At 36.3% G+C, this 6,000-nt stretch overlaps 1 protein-coding gene and 1 long non-coding RNA gene across 4 annotated transcripts in view; one reads left to right on the top strand and one right to left on the bottom strand.

Annotated features, from left to right (window-relative positions):
* Positions 1-2,994, top strand: part of LOC138972498 (uncharacterized) — a 3,206-nt gene extending 212 nt beyond the window's left edge. Inside the window, exons 1-2 of the long non-coding RNA XR_011457646.1 lie at positions 1-465; positions 1,424-2,994. The exon at positions 1-465 is cut by the window's left edge and continues 212 nt beyond it. This is a non-coding gene — a long non-coding RNA (uncharacterized lncRNA). The remainder of the gene's footprint in view (positions 466-1,423) is intronic.
* LOC138972499 (uncharacterized) overlaps positions 1-6,000 on the bottom strand; it is a 92,423-nt gene that overhangs the window by 5,120 nt on the left and 81,303 nt on the right. The window lies entirely within an intron of this gene.

Here is a 6,000-nt window from a genome sequence, read left to right as displayed (position 1 = left end):
TCGCTGTGCAGCGATTTGGCCCCAAGCCACGGCTTTGTTCTAAATCGGTCCCAAAACAACCCGTTTTTGGTTGGTTCGCGTTTGCAAACTATAAATAATTCACCAATGAAACTTGGCACAAGTAACGATCTCCCCTTTGTTTACGTCATATCAAGCGTTGAACCAATGGGAAGCACTGTAGCATATCACACACGAACCATCTTCAAACGAAGAGCTCACAGTTGTTCCATTCATCGTTCGAAGTTCAACGCATCGCTATTGATCGTCAACATCTTGAATTTTCTTGTGCCAAAGTTTCTCATTTGTAATCGGAGCGGTTTTTTAACGCGAGCGTTTTCAAGACGAGAATTTGAGCGTCGAATCGCACTCCTGACAAAGCCGAGTGGAGACTGAGTTGCTGTGTTCCAAGCTGCAGAATGTGTAATGGCGGGCGAGTCAACTAACTGCTGTGGGGGCGTCGAGTGGGTATGTATTTGATCTGAACTGTTTCTCTGTCGAAATATGCATTAGTTTTAAATGAAAATCAAATTATAACTAAGTTCTAGTGTTTCAAGCTATCGAAGGTTAAATTGTGTTTGTAAATCGGCTTAGATGCAACATATTCGATTTTGATGTGGAGATCATCATCCCCGGTATTTGGGCGATACCACTGTCGGACAATCCCGAGGTTTCGCTGATCGAGCTGTGTTTTGTTTTTTAAAGTAAGCTTAAGTAAACGCATCCTGAATCTCATTAAACATAAGATTGATGAGATATTTACAATAAATCTGTAAATTTGATATTTTCTTCTGGATGGTAACAAATCTAATGGATCAGAGTGGCACTTCAGGAATGAAACGTGTCATATCACAATACTCAATAGCTACTGAGCACTGTACCAATTTTGTTTGCTGAATACCCGGGTACGTAGAAGAATAAGTTTGCTGAATATGAATCATGACTGCAGATGATTTAAATTGTTGTTGTTACTATTGGTAAATAAGGGATCAACTCCTGTTCTTTTTGGGATACTACCATACAGCTGGAGACACTGCTACATGTAGTGTATTTGTTGTTTTAGTGATTTTTCACTACCTATTTTATTCATGTTTTTATTACTTAGTTAGTGGAAGAATCTTTTGTAATGTATGTTTGATGGTGTATGCTTTTAATTTAGCGTTGTTGACTATGAATGTAGATGTAAATGCTTGTATAACTGTGTTTTCATTTTAAATGTGTCAAGCACAAAGAGCATAATTGTAAAGTTATGATGTTGCGCTATATAAATGCTCATTTATTATTATTATTATTATTATTACATCTTTTCACTGTCGTATGTGAATTAATTAGAAAGAAAGACAAAATGTTTTGTTTCTATTAATATTTTTTAGGCTTGAATATATAGTTGTTTTATGTTTTACATGTATGTTCTTTTGTTTTTCAGATTGTTTGCATCCCTGATCAGAAGGCTGTTGGAACCAAGTTTTCACTTGTACCTGGAACCTCTCTTCTCAGCGGCTGCTTAACAACTGAATCAGGACCACTGGGGGAGAATGCTGGCACACTGCGAGACATCACAAATGGGGACTTCATCTCTCTCACGCTCTCGGCTGAGAATGTGGAGAAGTGTGGCAAAGTTACTCTTCCGGACGACTCCTGTCTTAGTCGCTACTTCGAAGTTCTTCGAAGTTCTTCACTTCTGGCTGATGAAGTTCACCACTCAGGCGTTCAACTCCAGGTCTCCAACTTCCGTGCAAGCAAAGTGTGGGCGTGTGAAAAAGGTTTACGTCAAGCTTGTGAGTAACTACAACAGACGACCGACTGAAAAGAACTGCTCGGCCTTGTTTGACTTTTTGTGTCAGCCTTTCGTGTGGAAACTTGACGTCTTGTCAAAATGCATCTCTGAACAAGATGGAATAGTGGCTGTTCCAGAGAAGCCAGCCCCTGCGGCCCCTTCAACCATCCCTGCTCCTTGTGCCGTCGACGTGCCGGAGAGTGACTGTGAGATTGTTCTTCGTCAAGGCAAGACTTTATTCGACAGGGATTTGGTGAGCTGCAATATCGAAAAAGAGTTGCTTGCCTACCGACTTGACAGACAGCTTAGATTGAACAGTTTTCTGGAAGAAAAGATTGAGGAACTGTCATCTTTTATGTCAAAGGACAGCAAGGGAATTCTAAAAGAGAGGAAACTGCTGGAGAAAAAGACTCTAGCACTCGAAACCAAGGTGAAGTTCCTGAGAGATAAGATTAAAAGTAAAACTCTCAAACAAGGAACTGTTGACAGGAAAGTTCACGAGAAGATAGTTGCAGGACTAGTGCAGAAGAGTAAGGTGCTCACCAAAGATTTCAACCATCTGAGTCTTCAGTTTGAGGCCGGCGAGAATGAAAACGAGCTGTGATTAAGCTGCACATACAGTACTGTATGTTATTGAAAGTTCTAATGTACTTCATGATGGAGGTGTTATCCTTTTGTGATTTAAAAAAAAAAGTTATGCACTGGTTGTGCTGCTAAATTGAGTTGACAGATCCGCCGTTTGATTTTTTTAAACCTTTTTTCTTTTTTTTTTTTTTTAAGACTTATTTGGTTACTTTATTCTTTTAGTTTGGTCCATATAACAAATAGTATCCTTGTGACTTGCCGTTGATGTCTCTGCTTTGAACAAACTTTTTATTTTTAATGGTTTTTAAAAGAATTTTTATGTGACGTAATATTTACTTTTTCATTATTCTAACTAAAATTGATATTTTTCCCCATCAAATCTGATTGAATATGTCTTAACTATGAAGAGCAGCTAATTTCCTTTAATTTGATATATAATAAGTTTATATTAGGTGAATAAATCATGTTAAAGTGAAGATCTGCATATTTGAGAAATAAGAGTATTCAGAAGATGTCGGCCATTTTTTAATTTGGCTAAATTGACTTCATTAACTACTTTTTTCGCAAATAATTTCTATATACATGCGTTTTAACATTCAATAAGTACAATTAATAAAACAGTGGATGAAAAAGAACTTTTTTTGTGTTTAGTGCTCTGCACAACTTTTTCTAAGGTGGTCTGGGGTTGGTGTGATGGACATTTTCCCCGACTTTGGTGCTTCCTAACTAAATTTCCAATAGAGCTACATCCCTAAAATTTTCGGATCCCATAGACAATATTATATTAAGCATATCTACAAAATTTCAGAAGAATAAAGACATAATTCGTTGATTTATGAATGGCCAAAGTTATGGAAAAAACGTTAAAAATGAAAATGGCCGCCGGGCCTCCCTAAATAAGAGAGAGAGAGAGAAAAAACAAGTCGCGTAAGGCGAAAATACAATATTTAGTCAAGTAGCTGTCGAACTCACAGAATGAAACTGAACGCAATGCCATTTTTCAGCAAGACCGTATACTCGTAGCATCGTCAGTCCACCGCTCATGGCAAAGGCAGTGAAATTGACAAGAAGAGCGGGGTAGTAGTTGCGCTAAGAAGGATAGCACGCTTTTCTGTACCTCTGTTTGTTTTAACTTTCTGAGCGTGTTTTTAATCTAAACATATGATATGTATATGTTTTTGGAATCAGGAACCGACAAGGAATAAGATGAAAGTGTTTTTAAATTGATTTGGACAATTTAATTTTGATAATAATTTTTATATATTTAATTTTCAGAACTTGTTTTTAATCCGAATATAACATATTTATATGTTTTTGGAATCAGCAAATGATGGAGAATAAGATAAACGTAAATTTGGATCGTTTTATAAATTTTTTTTTTTTTTTACAATTTTCAGATTTTTAATGACCAAAGTCATTAATTAATTTTTAAGCCACCAAGCTGAAATGCAATACCGAAGTCCGGGCTTCGTCGAAGATTACTTGACCAAAATTTCAACCAATTTGGTTGAAAAATGAGGGCGTGACAGTGCCGCCTCAACTTTCACGAAAAGCCGGATATGACGTCATCAAAGACATTTATCAAAAAAATGAAAAAAACGTTCGGGGATTTCATACCCAGGAACTCTCATGTCAAATTTCATAAAGATCGGTCCAGTAGTTTAGTCTGAATCGCTCTACACACACACACACACACACACACACACACACACGCACAGACACACACACATACACCACACCCTCGTTTCGATTCCCCCTCGATGTTAAAATATTTAGTCAAAACTTGACTAAATATAAACAAGTCGCGTGAGGCGAAAATACAACATTTAGTCAAGTAGCTGTCGAACTCACAGAATGAAACGGAACGCAATGCAACGCAGCAAGACCGTATACTCGTAGCATCGTCAGTCCACCGCTCATGGCAAAGGCAGTGAAATTGACAAGAAGAGCGGGGTAGTAGTTGCGCTAAGAAGGATAGCACGCTTTTCTGTACCTCTCTTTGTTTTAACTTTCTGAGCGTGTTTTTAATCCAAACATATCATATCAATATGTTTTTGGAATCAGAAACCGACAAGGAATAAGACGAAAGTGTTTTTAAATTGATTTCGACAATTTAATGTTGATAATAATTTTTATATATTTAATTTTCAGAGCTTGTTTTTAATCGAAATATAACATATTTATATGTTTTTGGAATCAGAAAATGATGGAGAATAAGATGAACGTAAATTTGGATCGTTTTATAAATTTTTATTTTTTTTTACAATTTTCAGATTTTTAATGACCAAAGTCATTAATTAATTTTTAAGCCACCAAGCTGAAATGCAATACCGAAGTCCGGGCTTCGTCGAAAATTACTTGACCAAAATTTCAACCAATTTGGTTGAAAAATGAGAGCGTGACAGTGCCGCCTCAACTTTCACGAAAAGCCGGATATGACGTCATAAAAGACATTTATCAAAAAAATGAAAAAAACGTCTGGGGATTTCATACCCAGGAACTCTCATGTCAAATTTCATAAAGATCGGTCCAGTAGTTTAGTCTGAATCGCTCTACACACACACACAGACACACACACACACACACACACGCACGCACGCACATACACCACGACCCTCGTCTCGATTCCCCCTCTACGTTAAACATTTAGTCAAAACTTGACTAAATGTAAAAAGGAAAAAAAAAAAAAAGGAAAAAAAAGGGAGACAATCATATGAATGTGTACCATTTAAATAAAAGAAATTAAAAAAATTACTTAGAGACATTTCAGGTTTTGATTTGAAGTGTGTTAACATATTCACATATACCAGTAACTTTGCATGGAAAAAAAAAGTTCACAATGATTTGAAACAAATTCAAATGCCAGAGAAAAAACAGAACAAAACCCTGATGTCATCATTGATAATCAGTGGTACGTTCAGTGAAGAAAAAACAATTGACACAACCTAGACATGGGCAGCAGTGAGTTATCAAGTTTCACTACACAAAAGTAACAACTACAATAATGAAACAAAAGGTAAAATGCCAGCTAATAGTCAAAATTCAGAACAATGATATCAAAAAGAAACACTTATTCAATGCCCCTTCTCCACTGATATGTATAAGCACACCAACATGACATAAACTCATAAATTTAAAAAAAAAACATGACATAAAACTCATAAATTAAAAAAAACTTATCAGACTGCGTAAAACATAGGTTTGCCATCTCAAAATGGATGTAAAACACGCAGCTTACTCACAAAATGATAGACAAGTCTCCAGCGGCCAGCTGCTCAGCAAACAAAATAAGGTGGCGAGGATCAATATAATTGAAATGCATTTTTTTTGCTGTTTCGGAGAGAACTTTGCTTCATTTACCTTACACTGCCTGCATTCAAGGGCTAAATTTTTATCAGGTGCACCAAGACTTACATCTATAGAAATCCAATCATAACGGTTTTAACAGCAAAAAAAAAAGAAGTATATTTCTAGTCTCGCTTCTAAATTCTCAACTCAACTCCAAAAAATAATAAAGAACAACAAAAACCCGCATCATGCATTGTCTCCTTCAAGCTGCCTAGGTTGTTTGCGTTCGACTCCCATAAATGACAAGGAATTGTTAAAACCTTTTCTTTCTATTTGTTCACTTTTTGTTTTCT

The sequence above is a fragment of the Littorina saxatilis genome, linkage group LG8, assembly GCF_037325665.1.
Source record: "Littorina saxatilis isolate snail1 linkage group LG8, US_GU_Lsax_2.0, whole genome shotgun sequence".
NCBI classification, from domain to species: domain Eukaryota; kingdom Metazoa; phylum Mollusca; class Gastropoda; order Littorinimorpha; family Littorinidae; genus Littorina; species Littorina saxatilis.
The sequence above is the reverse complement of the archived record's forward strand: the minus strand, read 5'-3'. Positions and strand labels throughout refer to the sequence as shown.